The sequence below is a fragment of the Acipenser ruthenus genome, chromosome 1 (assembly GCF_902713425.1).
Source record: "Acipenser ruthenus chromosome 1, fAciRut3.2 maternal haplotype, whole genome shotgun sequence".
Classification (NCBI taxonomy): Eukaryota; Metazoa; Chordata; class Actinopteri; order Acipenseriformes; family Acipenseridae; genus Acipenser; species Acipenser ruthenus.
In genome coordinates this window covers 6913719-6932119 of record NC_081189.1, presented here as the reverse complement: position 1 = coordinate 6932119, position 18401 = coordinate 6913719, and the positions used below count along the sequence as shown (strand labels likewise).

General features: G+C 39.8%; 1 protein-coding gene across 8 annotated transcripts in view; it reads left to right on the top strand.

Annotated features, from left to right (window-relative positions):
- Window positions 1-18401, top strand: part of LOC117404022 (multiple C2 and transmembrane domain-containing protein 1-like) — a 150701-nt gene that overhangs the window by 5965 nt on the left and 126335 nt on the right. Inside the window, exon 1 of one of the 8 annotated variants that reach the window (XM_058986745.1) lies at window positions 16017-16225. The exons of the other annotated variants lie outside the window; for them this stretch is intronic. The gene's annotated coding sequence lies outside the window, so the exon portion shown is untranslated. Of the gene's footprint in view, window positions 1-16016; window positions 16226-18401 lie in introns of those variants that run through there. 8 annotated transcript variants of the gene reach the window in all.

Here is an 18401-nt window from a genome sequence, read left to right as displayed (position 1 = left end):
ATATATATATATATATATATATATATATATATATATATATATATAGATATATATATATATATATGTATATATATATATATATATATATATATAGATATATATATATATATATATATATATATATATATATATATATATATATATATAGATATTGTGAGCGGGTGGGTCACACAGAGGAGGCAGACAGGTGTTTCCAATCAAAACTGAGGGTTTATTGAGGTTTAGTTTTGAAACAGAAAAGACAATCCCCTTACTCAGACGTATTCAAACTGGCAATAAACAATTCAAACAGGATTCAAAAAGAAAAATAATAAAAAAAAGAAAGACGATGTAAACCAACTGGACACTTAACCATGGCCAGCTGGTGGAAGAGTGTTTTCGCCTGGCAGTGCCTGGCCAGTAACTGTCCCGAACGTCCGTGCAGGAGTCCCCGTTTCCGTCCCGTAGTTGTTCTATTAAACCGGTACACTCTGTCTCTGAACCCCCGGTTGGAACTCCACGCTGGGTGTTTGTTTATAAGTCCCTCGGTCCAGACTCCAGCCCTGCAGGTAGGTCTTCACTGATTAGTTCGGGACCCCAATAGGCAGATCCCCACAGCCCCTGTAGCAAACAGGGACTTGCAGACACAATAGACAGCTTTTCACGACACGTATGTTAACTCTCATGCTCCTGTTTCGGGCATAGATGAACCCAGACTGCTTTTAGGTCGAAAAGAGACGCCTGACTAGCTGTACAGGCTCTCTTTTACCAGCCCCTCATCAGCCAGGAATTTAGCTGATACAGGCTACATGTGTGGGCCAATTAAGGCTAATGATATTATACCATGTTCAAACAATAATTGCCTACCTAACCACACCTGCAGCCTGTTCGCCCGTCAACTCCTTGACGTCATGGCAGGCACGTACACTGCCCACAGGTCCCTCTGATCTTTATCAGCAACACCTGTGTATATATATGTATATACATTGCTGTGCAAAAGTCATTTTTGCATGTTCTGCTGTTTGCATTTTTCGCGTCTCAGTCGTGCATTGTTTATCTGACCCTGTCGTGCCTTACATCAATTTAAAAGATTTTTAATGGCCTTTCTGAGATTTTTATGAAGATGTATAAGAACTACACAAAAATGGGAAGAGCCACTATAAGTTCATCATCGGTGAGTTCAACGCCAAAATAGGAGCCCAGCAAGAAGACGAGAATTCGGTCGGCAAATTTGGACATGGCGACAGGAACGAGAGGGGCGACAGACTAGTTGGATTTGCAGAGAACAATAACTTATTCATCATGAACACCTTATTCCAGAAGAAACCCATCAGAAAATGGACATGGAGAGAACCCAAAGGAGTGAAGAATGAAATTGACTACATACTCACCAACAAGAGGCACACCGTACAAGATATCTCAGTGCAAAACAATGTTAACACAGGAAGTGACCACAGACTTGTAAGATGGAAAATACACCTAAACACAGCGCTGGAGAAACTCGTGATGACGAAATCCAATGTAGAAATGCTCCAGAAGCATGCTATCAAACATATGAAGACAGGAAAGGCATCCGGAGAAGACGGCATAACGATTATTTTTACAGATTGTATTAAGCAAAAGAAAGTGCCAAATGACTGGAACAATGCATCGGTGATACTTTTACATAAGAAAGGAGATTAAAAAAAGTACAACTTTTATAATTTTGTTTAAAATGTATACGTGACATGACGTTCTGTAAATGGATTCTATGGTAGTATTAAAGCAGGTTGATTCTATGGTAGTATAACCCCCGCCCCCAACCCCCACACCCCACCCCCCCACCCCCACCCCCACCCCCACACCCCCACTTTTGCACAGCAGTATATATATATATATATATATATATATATATATATATATATATATATATATATATATATATATGGGTGTCAAGGCAACTTGAACTGAACAGCATCTCCTGAATTCAGATGCAAAGCACCTTAAAGGACAAAACAAATACAACTGAGTAATTGCAAGCAAGAACCATTTTTTTAGTGAGCAGGAAACAAATTAAGAAAATTAAATTTGAAGCTAATAGGAAGGTTCTGTTTTGCATATTACAGTATTTGCAAAACAGAACCATGGTATTGCAAAGTAAGTGAAGTCTAGATGGCAGTGTTTGCATCGTTTCTTTCTGCAGGGGGCACCCTGCTGTTTAATATTACAGGGTTTTAGTAATAAGGTGGCAGCTTTCAATATTATAGTACTTGTAAGGTAAAAATGGAAGAATGCCAAGACCTGCAATAAAGAGAAAGTGAAGCCTAGATTACATTGTGTGAAGTGCTCTGCCAAAAGAACTCCCTGTTTAACCTTGATATGCTGGGTAGTTTTCTTTTCACAATGTTACTATAATAATAACCCTGTGACAATGTCCTCCCAGGAGTTAGCAGAACCAAATTAGTACGGTGCATGTTTTAATTATTGGTCTTGTACAGTCTGCATATCCTTAATGTTTTCTTTTCAGGATGCTGGTGGGCAGAGACAATGACACAATGCAAGTTTCATGTGTCATTAATCAGCAGGTTTCATTCAACTTTGTGAAGCAAAATTAGTTCATTCTGTAGGGTGATGCAAAGCTTTTGTCCATAGCTGTACACGAGGACAGTGGGATGGTTTCAACTCACAGTACCGCTAAGAAATTAAACTCACATCGCAATGCATTCTGGCATGTACAGTCTACTACTGTTTTGTTGTCATTATTTGATATTAAAAATGTTCAGTATTTTGTCTCGGGCACCTTTCACAGCAGGACTACACTTACCTGAACTGCCCAAAACTCTGTTAGTGTACATGGAGACATATGGTAACCCTGCCTCAGATGATCCATTGCAGTTACCTGTTTGTTAAACACACCTATAACAAACCTGGTTCTCTGCAGCATCTCACAAAGAGATCAATACTGGACCACAAGGCCAGTGAGACGAGAGGCAGTCTGTTTTAAAAGAGACCACATGTAATGCAGGTTTCATACTGTTACAACCATTGTGTTTCTTAATTTTATGTTACACGTTTCACATTAGGAGAGACAAATAAAAGCAACGAGGCATCTCAGAAAAGGCACTGAAAAAAGAGATCTGAATTTCACAGTGAAGGAGAGGAAAGTTTCCCTGACAGAAAGACAGCTGTGTTTTTATGTTAATACTGGCCCTGGAGTTTTTCTACACTCCCCAGTGTGGCTAAAACATGTACACTATCTGATTTAATTATTAAAAATGTTTTTAATGAATGTGCCTTTTTAGGAAAGCTGTTAATTGTAAAAGCAAATGGAAGCTCCGGGGAAGCGGGTTTAGGCGACAGCACCAGGGATTGTGAAAGCTAAATGAAATGGGGAAAACAGATGTATGAAACAGTGGAACATGCAGAGAACAAAAAGATAATTAAAATGAAAGCAGAAGGCAGCATACTGTAATTTACATTTTAAATCTCAGGTTTATGAGGTCAGAGCACATTGAGGCTGCAACCCCTTTGTATTGTTACATTGTAGGATTCCTGTTCTGGAAGAGAGTTCCAGTGTAGGATTCCTGTTCTGGAGGAGAGTTCCAGTGTAGGATTCCTGTTCTGGAGGAGAGTTCCAGTGTAGGATTCCTGTTCTGGAGGAGAGTTCCATTGTAGGATTCCTGTTCTGGAAGAGAGTTCCAGTGTAGGATTCCTGTTCTGGAAGAGAGTTCCAGTGTAGGATTCCTGTTCTGGAGGAGAGTTCCAGTGAACAGTCAGGCAAGACTTTGAGGTGGAATAAAACAAAATAACCCAACTTTCTCTGGGTGTTTTTCTTCAGCAGCCTGGTTCCCTTCCCTGATTCCTGCTGTCTCTTGCAGACTTCCACTCTTCCACAGTTAACTGCAGCTATACAAACTCTCTCTGACAGCTGAAACTCAAAATTACCAAGATTTCATACCCTGCTGCTAACTAAACAAAATACTGAACATATCAAATAGTGACAAGAAAACGGTAGTAGAGTGTACAGTCCAACATCTTGGTGGTCCAGTGGTTAAAGAAAAGGGCTTGTTACTGGGAGGTTCCCAGTTCAATTCCAGAGCAAGTCACTTAACCTCTTTGTGCTCCGCCTTTTGGATGAGACGTGAAACAAAACAAAGTCCTATTGCAAGTGACTCTGCAGCAGCAGTCGTTGATGCATAGTTAACCCCCTAGTCTCTGTAATTCGCTTTTGGATAAAAGCATCTGCTAAATGACCAATTAATAAAAATAAATAATTTAAAAAAAAATGTAGTTAGCTGATTTTTCCACATAATTGAACCAGAAAGTAACAGTACACACTTACAAAAATAATAGAAGCGCCAAGCTCTGACTGCACTGGATTTCCCCAGTGCTCCACTGCAGACAGATGGAAATAATGCCTACAGTAACTCACCATGGTCTTCTATTGATGTACAGGCTAGGGACGGATTGTGTTTAGCAGTGTCAACCATTCAGACGTTATTACTTATTGCTTATCATTGCTTTATATTTATTGTACATTCACTTGCAGAGGACCTTTTCTCATTTACCTCCCTGACCGATCCTCAGGCAATTAAGGTAATTCCATGAATAGCATTTCAAGCCAAATTAAATCAAGCGGGCCCCATCACTAACCTGGATGATGTAATTAGATTTATGATGAAGCTGTGCGCTGCATATTCTCTGGTTTCTGCCACTCAGTTGGAAGGATACTTGTGATGCTTTTATCTGATAGGTTTATGCATTGCACATAGTGCCATCATATGGGCAACTGTTGTAATTGCACCAAGGATCTCAAAACAAATGCAGTTCTGTCGCGATTACAACTCAAGGGGCAACTAAAACACACCTCTATTTAAAACTCATCTGTGGGGATTCTTCTTCTTAGCCCAGTTGATTCTCTATTTCAACTGTCAAGTGTAATCTTCACATTCAGCTATGAATTATAGCTTTTACCTCTTCAAATGCATTATAAATCAAAACTTTAAAAGGCACATTACTGTGTTCACAGGTGCATTGGTACCAGCAGTGAGAGGAATGTGAGCCCCTGTATACATAGGCACATGAGTTAATTCATTTGGAAGGAGAAGAAACTCGCAGCTTTGGCAGATGGAGGTGAGAGTAGCAGCAACAACACCCCGTCGTGCTGGCAACATAGAGCTGTGTCACGCACTAGATATCTTTTATTTGAATATTCAATGATGGCTTGATGTCATGAGATAATGCAGGCTGTGCTGCTCATACTAAAATTAATTATTGATTTTCTAAGCATCTTATAGGGAAACCTGAGCCAATTCCGCAGGTACTGTCAATGATTCACAATATTCCCTAGGTAAGTTATAGTGATCTCAGAATTCAATGAGTGGACCCCCAGTGACTTGAAGAATTCTCAGAAGGACACAAAGCACTTTATCTACATAGTGTATCCAACGTGACAGACTGTCAGAGATTTCTTTACATATTCTGTAACTGCATTCTGCATTTGAGGCTTTACATGTGTCTGTCTTTATTCTAATGGCAGAAGAAATGTAATCAGGGAAATACATTGTAATGCATTTTAAAATAAAAAAAGGAAATACATGACGTTCAACTGGGCAATGAATGGCCCAACCCCTAGCTGTTGTGCATTTATTTATTGTATTTATTTTCTAGGTATTTATTACTACCATTAACTGCTGTTGTTTTTCTTTTTCGCACAATGAAAGAGTACTAATTATTCACTGTCTGGCTTCCACAGTATATTCACAATAAAACGGTGGTGCCTGCCTAGTGATGGATGAAGAATGAAATTGGGTAATAGATCTTGGACGGTCCATAACCTGTATGACCCTTAGAAGCCACTGCGGCAAAGAGAAGCTTTCCTTGGAAAAGGACCTCCCTCTACCAGCTCAGGAAAGGGTCAAAAGAGAATAGTAAATTCTAGTAAATAGGGCAGCAGTGTGGAGTAGTAGGGCAGCAGTGTGGAGTAGTGGTTAGGGCTCTGGACTCTTGACCAGGAGGATTGTGGGTTCAATCCCAGGTGGGGGACACTGCTGCTGTACCCTTGAGCAAGGTACTTTACCTAGATTGTTCCAGTAAAAACCCAACTGTATAAATGGGTAATTGTATGTAAAAAGAATGCGATATCTTCTAACAATTGTAAGTCGCCCTGGATAAGGGCGTCTGCTAAGAAATAAATAATAATAAATAGCAGCCAATCACAATGCTAGATTTCTATCAGAAGTGCAGCATTATAACAATGACAGAACCCTGTGGATGGTTCTCTTTGTTCTTACCTGGGACTTCTGATAAGAACAAACCAGTCTAGAGCTCTTGTAAAAAGAGAAAGAAATCAGAGTGTTTGTTTATTTTTTTGTTTTTAGGTTATAACGAATCCTGAGAGAACCTATTATTTGCTTCCTCTGAAAAAGAATCATAGAAGAATTAGAATAAAGCATTCTGAATTGCCACTGTTAAACTAATTACTTTTAAAGAAATACCAATAATAATAATACAAAAAAAATTCACATACATATTATTCATGTGCATCGTAAATATAGAAAAACAGGGAGACCTTCAAATATATTTGATATTTTAACTCCAAATATGTGTGGCCAAATATTGTAGCTGTTGTTTGCTTTGTAGAGGATTGAGGCGTAGCGCACAGCCACCCCTTCACAGTCAAATATAATGAAAAGTCTGGTTTTACTACTGCCCCTTCCTTTAACTCATTTAAATGAACCCCAAAGCCATTACAGAAGGCAGTAAAACCTGATTCATTTTCTGACTGAACCCCCGACTGGAACTAGAGTGCAATGGAGAGGGGCTGAGCAGCAAAGCGTTGAGCGTCAGTGCATGTGAATAGCTGTGAAAAGCACGTTACAGAAGCCTGGGTGGATTGTCAGGCCATTGTGGATCACACTTCCCACTTCACCGCAAAGTAAAGTGGGAGGTATTGGTGGGAAGAGCCGAAACATAAAGAGGGATTTATTATCCACAACACATAGCTGATATTGTATTACACTTGCATGCTTGTTGTTCTGCTGTGTAATGCATCAGGCAGGGCTATAGGCATTTTCTGTACACAAAGTATTGAACTACAGTAGTCCCCAAGGGGAGAGGGGTGCAGTATAGTGGAACTGATGTGGTGTTGGTGCCTCAGGGTAATCATGAGGAAGCAGCTTTGACTATAGTGCGTGACATTACAAGGCATGGCTGCACTTACAGTTGCGGTATCCTCTTGTGTGCACAGTAAAGGTGCCAACATTGACTGAAGGATCTTGTGTAACCCATACTGTGCCAGCACTCTCTTTGATCGATCTGTGTGAACCTAAACTGATGATGAGCATGTGTCATGTTTCTAGATCCCAGATCTTATTGTGTTTCTAGCATTAATCATGCATAGATTTTTTTTATATTGTGATTTACCTTAATGTTCTGAATATAATCAGCACCTTTTTACACTTTGTGTGCGAAGCTCTGCGTGTTCTAGGCTATACAGGTTGTTTGTTTCAAATAAGGTGTGTTGTATACTCTGTTAATAGCATTCGATACATGATGGTGTTTTTGATAGGTTACTATACAAGAGGTGCACCGTATAGAAGGAATATATAACCCAAGGCAGCTCAGTCATGCATATTATACATGCTGCGTGTTATATTCTGTGTTAATCCCAAAGGGATTGGTCCCCCTGGGGTAAGCTTGATTCACGCTTAGGCCAATGAGCAATGAGCTCCCTCTGCTCTGCAAAGCTTAAGATATGCATCAAAACTTCTACTGTGTAATGATGGGGAGAGGAGTGAAATTGTTCTTAAGCATCATTAAAAGAAGAAAAATAGTTATAAGTCTAAAATACTTCATGAGAACACATGAAAAAATATAAACAAAAGCTGGGGATGATTTTTTTTTTTTTCTGGTACACAAACCAAATGAGTATTGGAGAAATGTAATAACTGCTGCACTAGCCAATTGTATATTTATTACCTTCCTCAGTGCAGTGAAGCACAATACTGTCCAGTGTGTGTCTGCCAAGAAGTTTGTGAACAGAGAACTACACTGTAGGTGCAGGGAAATAAAGAGGGGGCATTTCCCATTGAACTGCTGATACCTACCTGACCAAAAATGTCTGACAACACCATTTACAAATTCTGACCTCTGGAGGTACAATGAGATTAAAAGCTCTGTAGCCACACTTGCAGGTGAGCCTGGTCATTTACATAGTGGTTAAGGCACTTCCCTGTGACAAGTGCGACAAGGCTAAATCACCCCATCTGATTTTCCGCCTTAACTCGGACAATGCAGCACTGCCAGCCGGTCCCCAGCCAGGATTGGCAACTTGTCACAAGCAGGATTGGAACCATGCCTGCATGACCTGCATGCCGTGCTTTTGCTAGTGAGCCATTGTGGACCCTAGGGTTATAATACTTTTTTTTTTTTACACATGAATAAAATTAATTTACATGGCACAAGGTCCATAGATTAGTTCTTGCCAGCAAATCAATCCTGCTCACCTAGAGCGAGGTTCAATTTCAAAATGCTACACAAATAACATTAATATGATAAACACTGCTACGTGTGTCATCCTACCCAGCTTGCACTTTCTTTATTTCAGTGTTTAATTCAAGTTTTGCTTAATGAGCATTTCAGGTAATTAAAGCTGGTAAATGAGGGTTACCTTCTCTGTGTTCTTCAGCGCAACTGGGGCTCAGCAGTATTTCCTGCTCGAGTTTCATTGGGCTTACTGTGCCCCTCTGTCCCTCCAGAACAATCCAGACGCATCCCAGTTTGCCCATGGAGTTTGCAAGGTTTTTAAATTGTTCTGGAGGGATACGTGACGCTGACTCAGTGATCCCTGCTATGAGAGTCTGTCAGATCAGATGCCTTTGCTGATGTGACAGAAACAACAGAACTCAGGACTCATTTCAGGACTCAACAAAGTGTCAAAAAGGTGTTTGATGCTAGTTTAGTAATATTACAAGTTTTATTTTTTTTAAATGCTGGAGACTAAATTGTTGGTATAAACACCTTGATAAACCAGGCTCACATGGGCAGTAGCTTGATTGGATTACAATATGTTTTCAAGCTGGCGTCTGATACTAATGAAACCACATAACATTGTCCTGTTTTGGCTGCAAACACTTCTTCATCTCGACAGGAGGCACAGTTGAAACTTGCAGTTTAGCAATACTGTTTCAGAAATCAGACATTCTAATTACATTAAAATAATTTCTGATCATCTGCTGCTCTGTAGGCAGTGACTGCTCACCTCACTAATAAACATGGGACAGTGAGGATAATGAGCCCTTAAAGAGACTGACAGCTTGTGTCAAAGCAGGCACATGATATTAGGAGGGGGGCCTGGTACTTTCACAAGCAATCACTTCAACCATAGTGAAATTTCTGTGAATTTTAAGGTACCTGATATCGAATTCACCTTTGTTCTGCTTTTTTGAATGTAAAGTTATTAACATGCGTGACCCAATCCTGATATGAACGTATTACTTTTTTTTTTTTTTTTTTAAATCACATTGCACTTGTTAGCCATGCACCTGCAGTGCATTTTAATTGAATGTCCTTAAATTGCCATTTTCACATTAACCGCACTGTTTTATGGTGTTTGAAATAATTTCGAGTTGGTATCATATTTTTAAACTAAATCTGTCTTCTCTGGAGCTTGTCTGGAGAATCCTATGTGGCCAGAATGAACAGTGTTCCTCATTCCATTCAAATCACGTGACAACATGACCTTTCAACTCTGTCAGCCCTGTCTTCTCAAAAGGCACAGTGTTGCTCAGTCCCAGCACCTGGGATTCTCTAGACTTGCTCTAAACAGCTCCAAGCCAGGTAAGAAAAAAAGGAGAACAATAGAAGAGCCCTGGTGCTGTGACTCCAACAGGACATTATCACTGAACACATTTCAATTGCCTTCTCAAGGACATAGCTATCAATTTTATGATAACGTAATACTTGCCCATTCCGGTACTACTGTAATGCCGTTTGGCAATGTGCCCCGCCCCTGTGTGTATATTATGTGTTGTATGTTGCGTGCGTGTGTTAATGTTGGTGTATAGTCATTGGTACACGGGATATAAACGGGTCTGTGTTTCACGTGTATTTAAAAATGTAGATTTGTATTTAGGCACGAGGAGGGCACAAATCACTTCACGTGCTGGTTAAATGTAATATGTGAGCACGGGGTTGCACAGAATTAATTCACGTGCTGGGATTCAAGTGAATAATTAATTAGTAATTGAATCCCAGCACAACAGTATATATAGATGCACATTTCTTTCACTCGGGGTTGGGTGTTCGTGAGTGGAGAACGGGAGAGAGAGAGAAGGAGAAAGTAAAGTAAAATAAAGTAAAGTAAATTGATAGTTGTTTTCACTCACCGTGTTTGTTCGTTTGTCTGTTCACTGTTTAGTCCATTTTGTTTATATATTTATTTTGGCGTAAGTGCCGTGTCCTGTTTTGTGTTGTGTTAAAACCTTTTTATTTTCTGTTCTGTTTATTTATTAAATGCTGAGCGAAAGCATTCGCTCAGCTCCACCAAACTCTACCTCTCGTTTTTTTTATTTATTTCCTGCTTCTGGTCTGACGCCACCCACTCCGGCCGTCTTTGTGACATGCCGTAACACCATCTTTACCAGTCTAATCATTCAGCATTCTTATAGATTGAGTCAGACGTTATGAATTAAGGGATCAATAAAAAAAGGGTTAAGAATCAATAAAAATCCTGTCATTTCTCTGGTGATTCAGGACAGAACTGAGTCTTTTGGAGAGCATAAACCAAGTGCAGTAATGTAGTCAGTGCACATGTAAAGGCAGTGTTGTGTGGTGCACTGGAGTTACAGATTCTGAACCCAGTCAGTGAAATGAGATTAAAAGCTCTATCATCACATCTGTTTTTTTTTCTTTGTGTCTGCCCCGGATCTCATAGATTGGCTACAGCTGATTGCTGAGGTCAAAGGGGCGAGTGTTACATTGTGTGGTGCACTGCCGTTTGAATGAATTCTGACCACTGTCAGTGAGATAAGGTTAAAAGCACTGTAATCAAAGCAGACAAGCCCGGCTCTTTGGATTGCATACTGTAAGGTGCATGGTCGCTGGTTTAAAAGCACTGTAATCAAAGCAGACAAGCCTGGCTCTTTGGATTGCATACTGTGAGGTGCATGGTCGCTGGTTTAAAAGCACTGTAATCAAAGCAGACAAGCCTGGCTCTTTGGATTGCATACTGTGAGGTGCATGGTCGCTGGTTTAAAAGCACTGTAATCAAAGCAGACAAGCCCGGCTCTGTGGATTGCATGCTGTGAGGTGCATGGTCGCTAGTTTAAAAGCACTGTATTCACCAAAGCAGACAAGCCTGGCTCTTTGGATTGCATACTGTGAGGTGCATGATCGCTGGTTTAAAAGCACTGTAATCAAAGCAGACAAGCCTGGCTCTTTGGATTGCATGCTGTGAGGTGCATGGTCGCTAGTTTAAAAGCACTGTATTCACCAAAGCAGACAAGTCTGGCTCTTTGGTAATCAAAGCAGACAAGCCTGGCTCTTTGGATTGCATGCTGTGAGGTGCATGGTCGCTGGTTTAAAAGCACTGTAATCAAAGCAGACAAGCCTGGCTCTTTGGATTGCATGCTGTGAGGTGCATGGTCGCTGGTTTAAAAGCACTGTAATCAAAGCAGACAAGCCTGGCTCTTTGGATTGCATGCTGTGAGGTGCATGGTCGCTGGTTTAAAAGCACTGTAATCAAAGCAGACAAGCCTGGCTCTTTGGATTGCATGCTGTGAGGTGCATGGTCGCTGGTTTAAAAGCGCTGTAATCAAAGCAGACAAGCCCGGCTCTTTGGATTGCATACTGTGAGGTGCATGGTCGCCGGTTTGCTCTCCTGTTACTCACATTCAACACGGTAAACACATGATCAGTGTTGTGACGGTGTGATTTGAGATACATACCATCGCTATGATTTTTACCATGTCTTAAAATATAAAAGATGATGTGACAAAGACATTTTCTTTATTATTGTCTGTTTCAAATAAATAATGTAAACATGTAAAAGAATCAGATACTGTGAAAATGGAAAGACAAATATATAATTTACTTAGGAGACGTAACTGCGCTTTGTCGTTGTCATTCTCCTTTGTAAATATTTTTAAAACATGTTTTGGTTTGCAATGTTACCGGCAAGTTGGGGTGACTTTGGGCACCGCCATCTTGGGGAGTAGGGGGAAGTATTCCATTTGGTGGGGATGTTAACTGTGATATCGCATTGATGTGCGTGTGGATATTCATGTATAGTTAAATACCAAGTGGAAGGATCTTAGCATTAAATTAATTATAATACAGTTATGTCACCCTTATTGTAACTATTCTTGGGTTTAAAGGTGTAGTGGATTGACTCGGGGGGGGGCTAGTGATAAGGGTGGGAATATAAACCTGGAGAGAGCTCATTAGAGGGGGGCACGTTGCATACTCCAGAGAGCCTGGAGTGACTGAATAGATGCGTGTTCACAGAAGTACTGTATTATACAGACTGTTATTTATTTGAATGCTATTTTCAAGTTAATTTTAAAGTTACATTAAAACCCACTAAGATAAGAAAGCCATTTTTATAAAAGTGTGTTTTTAGTCTTGACTTGAAAACTGTAACAGTTCCAGGTTCCCTGACAAACGAAGACAGAGCATTCCATAATTTAGGAGCTCTACTAGAAAAAGCCTTACCTCCCATGTTGCTTTTGTTGACCCTAGAAATAACCAGCAGCCACACATCCTTTGATCTCAGAGTGCGGTTTGGAAGATACGGGGTTGGAAGAAGACATTTGCTCTTGTGTGAAAAAAAAAACTAATTAAGAAAAGTGCAGAAGAGAAGATAAAGATGAAATGAGAAACAGGAAAACGCTGCATCCCAGACTTATCAAGCGGTATGCTTTTAGAATTGGACAGTTGGCAGCAATGGTACATTGGAGCCACTTTGCAGTCTGTTTTTATTCAATTAATCACCCGATAATTCTGATAGTGCTGTGCAAAGCCTGAGAAATTGCTTTCTGATGCCGGATCTTTCACACTCAGCTTTCCAGCTAAAATTCTGGTTACAGTAAACACCCTATTATCCAAATTCATTTTGGCAGGGGACATTTGTAAAATCGATTTGATCAAATTATTATTGTAAAATTGTGTAATATGACATTCAAAAACAATATACAGGGAGAGAGGGGTGCAAATTAATTTCCACAACAGGAGAAAGTGCACAGGTTATAGGTTATAGGTTCCCAGGGCCTCTGTGTGTTATTACGATTTTACTGTATTGAATATCAATTATTTTTGCTGTACCTGATTTTAATAGAGTAAAATAAACAATAATTTGGTCTAACCGTTACCACCAGAGAGATGGATAATGTGGAAATGAGAACTAATGAATGAAATAGAGAACACTGAACTGCCACAGTATAGCGGATCTTGTGAGAAAAGACCATGTTAATATAGACAGGCATTGTTAGCACAATAGAACACCATGCAAGGAAGCTTCAAAGGGCTAACAAAGTATAGCCTGACTTCTAAAGCTACACAGTCAAAACATCTGCCAAAGAATTTTACTTAGATCTTATTTATTTCAGTTTTCCTTTATGTAAACTGTTTTAAAAAAATAGAGATGACTGGTAGTTTACAGCATGTTGAGAGGCAATTTAACATTGGCTTGATGTGTTTGGGACTGCATGGTGGCCTTAATATTGAAGGTACCACACTTTATCAAGGCAACCATGGTGTTCTATTATACTTTTAAAATCCATTTGACCATGCTAACCTGTGCTTTACTGGGATTTTACTAAGTGTGTCTTCATGTCTTGAATTCAGTCCCCCCTCAGTGGTGTGGCTTCATTTATAAAGCAAACAAGTGAGAAGCAGGCTGAGAAAAAAGCATGTGAGAGAGAAAGAATACTAACTGGGCAGAAAGTCACAATTATAGGAGTTAAAACAGGATTCTGATAATCATGATAAGTGATCTTTGAAAATGTCATTATTGTCCTGCTTTGTATACATTAGGAATATAAAAAGTAAGAAACTTCATACTGTGAAGCAAATGAGTTCTGCTCATTATACAAGCCGAATGGCATTGAGGTCAGGTTTGGAGAGGAGACTGAAATGTTTGTCTGTCTGACTTCTGATTGTTTTAGCTCAGAACTGTGTTTTGAAGTCGTGGGTAAAAGATGTACATGCATAAAGGAATTAAAAGCAAGGTCCCTTGTGTTAGGAAGCAACAATAACAGTTACAAATTGTAAATCAATTAAATATCAATACAAAATTGCAGTTTTTTGTGAATGATCCGGTTTTTTTTTTACTGACTGTGCTGTAATCGTTTCTAATGGGTGGCTAAGCCAGTTTCAGCTTGGTACTTCTCCATACAGTAGTTCATAAATCTTTATTATAAAGAAATAATGGTTGATTTAAATTAAAGAGCTGTCCCTCCATACATTGATTTATGTGTAAAGCAGAGTGTAAATCTTTACTTGGCTCAGAGTGCTGTCAGCCTAAAGCGTCCATACCAAATCAATGATACGTATGTGAGGAAGGGCGTTTTCTTACAATATCGGACCTACTCTGGGAACAAAGGAGTTGCAGCACAGGACATTTCAGAAGCAGCTTGACTTTCAAACCACTTCAAGTCGGAATTGTGTCCAGGGATTTGCACTCAACCAAAGTGGTCAAGTCCCACCCTAATACCTTTTCATCTTTTAATTCACATTCACTGTGAAGCTAAGGAGTAGCTCTACAGAAACACACATCAACAGAGGTTCTTCAGGCTGTTCGGATTACATTCATACTAGAACATGCTGTACACAGACTTTTAAATAATCCACGCTTCTCAGTGTTCTCTTTGACAAATCCAAGGTTGAATGGGTGACGTCATAGAAATGTTTATGTGTGTTACTGCAATGAAGATTAAGACGTGAATGTGTGGCTATCATGGGACATGCAGTTCCATCTGAAGAGAGGGTAGAATGTGAGAACGCTGAGAGCCTTAGGAGGATTTACAAAGGCGCTATATAAATGAAAGTTGTTTGCTTTTTTACTGTATTATTATATTGCATTGTATTTACAACTTTAACACTATAATAGTATTGTTGTTTTTTTTGTCAATTTGTTTGCTATTGTTTCCTTAACTGACCTAATTAACATTGGTTTCATTAATGCTGTCCAATAAGAAAAATATGGTCTGTAGATTTCTTTTTTTCAGTGCAACATATTACACCTTTAAAGGGATACATTTCTATAATATTTCATTTCCTACCTATTTAATACTCCATCACTGTGCGTGTTCTCTTTCTTCCTCTGTTGTTGTGTCCTTATTTACCAGGCTTACTAAACTAAAAGACCTGGGAATGGAGGCCCACACAAATAAAATGACACCTGAAGCTTGATGTAGTTGAGTAAGATTTCTTGTCTGTATATCCCCAAACACCCTGCTTGCTTAAAGACGTCCTGTTGTGCTGAATTTGATACATGCATACGTAAACAAACAAACGTAGTGGAAGACAGCACTGGAGGAGGGGGGTGGAGGCTTGAGTTAGTCAGTGTCAAATTGAACAGGACTGTGTGACTCCTCAGCTTTGAATTATTAATTGGCAGTCCTTTAAAATATTGATAATGCATTTCCCTCTGAGAAGCCAGCATTTCATTTTGGTTACATTGCGGTGCCACTTTTCTAAGATAACCCTGGAGGAGGAAAAAGCTTCCTGTTTATTGCATGATATATATATAGATCTCATTTTTCCTAGAGGCATTTTTTTAATAGTAGAAACCTAAAAGAACTTCAGTAGCACAGCCTGACTGCAGCAGTGCTTACTCGTAGTGGATATGATACCGTCTTCAGAGTTACAGTTACAGTCTTTCTTCAGTACTGCCCTGCTGGCCTCATATCAAGTTCACTAACTGCCAGGTTAAGGACATTAAAGTTGCTACATCTCCCTGGTGCATAACAAGGATTTAGAGAGCAGCTTCCTGTGTCACAGCTCTCACTAATGTCAAGCCTGTCAATACAGTTTTACATTGAGAGACGTGTCAGAGAAGTGTGTGCTGTACAAACTTTTGAGAGTGTTTGTTAAACGGGGGTTAAGGGGGGAAAGCTCAGTATCAATCAGCATTTATACATACCTTTTTGTGACGGAGATTGAACAGGACAGGTAATCCTGGGATTATTTGGAGCGACGATCGTGTGTTTGCAAAGACACTTCACTGCAAGCTCTGCGTTCTGTCAGGTGTGGGTTGCTGATAAAGGTACGTTCGTTGTTAGATCTGGGGTTTTGTCCGGTTGAAGTCTCAGTTGGCTACTAATGTATAGCAGGTGTCCTTTTAGCTTCCTGGAACTGGCATCTCCCCAGTGGCACCACTGAGTTTGAGAATGGAACAGACTCAACAATAGTGGAACCACAACCTGTAGACTTACTGTATATGAAAGATGAGTCTTTGACAAGCACATATTTTCATTGTATGCTCTGTATGTGGTGCAGGATTGAGGACGTTGGAAGCCGATGTCACAAGTTTGTTTGTGGAGCAGGTTTGGAACGAGTTGCTTGTGCTGTACAATGCAATGCAATGATACTTGTAGCTCAGCACTAACCTCGAGTGACCACTCTTAAAGGTGTAGTACCCAATATAGTCTTAAACATGTTTTTACTTAGATACAACTGTAAGAAACTAAATGAAGTAGACAAAAGTTTCCAACAGTGCCTTCTTCAGTGTAACATGCTTGTTTAATTAAGAGTGGTAAGACAGCTTCATGGAAGGAGGTTGCTTGTGCACCTGTACTTGAAACTACCTTTAGAAAATAAAAAAAAACTTGTGAATGTGTTGATGATATTCATGACAATACTGATAGCCACGCTTACAGCTGTGTAATTGAAATTCTCAATAGAACTATTATTATTATTTATTTCTTAGCAGATGCGCTTTTCTAGGGCGACTTACAATTGTTACAAGATATCACATTATTTTTACATACAATTACCCATTTATACAGTTGGGTTTTTACTGGAGCAATCTAGGTAAAGTACCTTGCTCAAGGGTACAACAGCAGTGTCCCCCACTGGGGATTGAACCCACAACCCTCCGGTCAAGAGTCCAGAGCCCTAACCACTACTCCACACTGCTCCCCCTGGACTACTCATAAAATGCAAATGAAGACTGCTTGCTACTGCGTAATGTTTACTGCAGTAATTACAAGCTGTAGAACTAACAAACTATTCCAGTCCCTCTACAAAAACAACAGCAGCTTCACACTTTTGTAGAGGGCCTGGAATAGTGAAAATATAGGTGTGATTTGTTTTTGAAGGATGATGTCCGTGCTTGTATATCAGATTGTTTGATTTGTTGATAGTCTTTTGTTTGTTTTTGTTGTAACATGTCATGCTGCTGCTGTCAGGATGTCCCTGTGAATGAGGTGCTTGCATCTGAGTGGATTAACCCTGAATAAATCACTTCTAATAAATAATAACATTGGGACATTAGAACAAGGGGTGGTGGAGGAGAGGGGAGTGTTGTACAGAATTCCAGGTGGCACTACTGCATTTCAGAAATCCAACTGATCCAACAAGTTTTCAGTTGACTGTACTTGACATCTTGGATCTCAGTACAAGGGCAGCTGTGGTGAAGTATCCTTTAAGTCCAGTGAGAGAAATGAATGAGTGGCAAAACCTTGAAAACAGCTTATTAAAATGATACATGCTATTTGCCAAGCTTACAGTATGTATTCGTCTCTTGAGCATTGTGGTTTATGTAAGCAAAAGTCAGTCGTGTAGGATTAATGTAATTTCTTATTCAGCTTTTTCTGTGCATAATAAACGAAGTGACTCAGCCTCAGCTAACTTCTTCATCAACTGGACTTCAGTAAATGTACAATGTTGTGTGGTTTTGGGAATGTATTCTGCTGTGGTAAATGCACTGTAAGAAGTATAAGCTATGATACCCATTATTTATGCAGTGATGTAAACTGCGGTTTTTATAGTGTAATACATTAAGCATCCTCTGAAACGTGGTGCTTGCTGTACATTGAATGCTTCTGTTTCTGTGCTCACGCTCTATAACTGCTCATGCAAGCAAGCCTGGCTTTTTTGTGCAGTGGTTAATACGCTTGCTTTGGGAATATGGGATTGCCTGTCAGCAACCAGCCACCACCCTGCCTTTATTTTGTTGATGACAGTACTTCACATTAGTTTGCGGTAACTGGGTTCAGGTTTCTACTATTTATTTTTTATTTTTGTCTCTAAAAAGGGAGTTGCAATAATAAGTCAGATCCACCCCCCCCCCGCCCCCCCCTCCCCCCACAAGAGTTTACAAGTCTTAAAAGCTGGGTGGCTCAATCCAAGACTCCAATCATGGTCTTGGAGGGCTATTCCACTCCAGGTTTAACAGGTAAAATGAGATCATTACATTCTTCAGGGTCTGGATGGTGGTT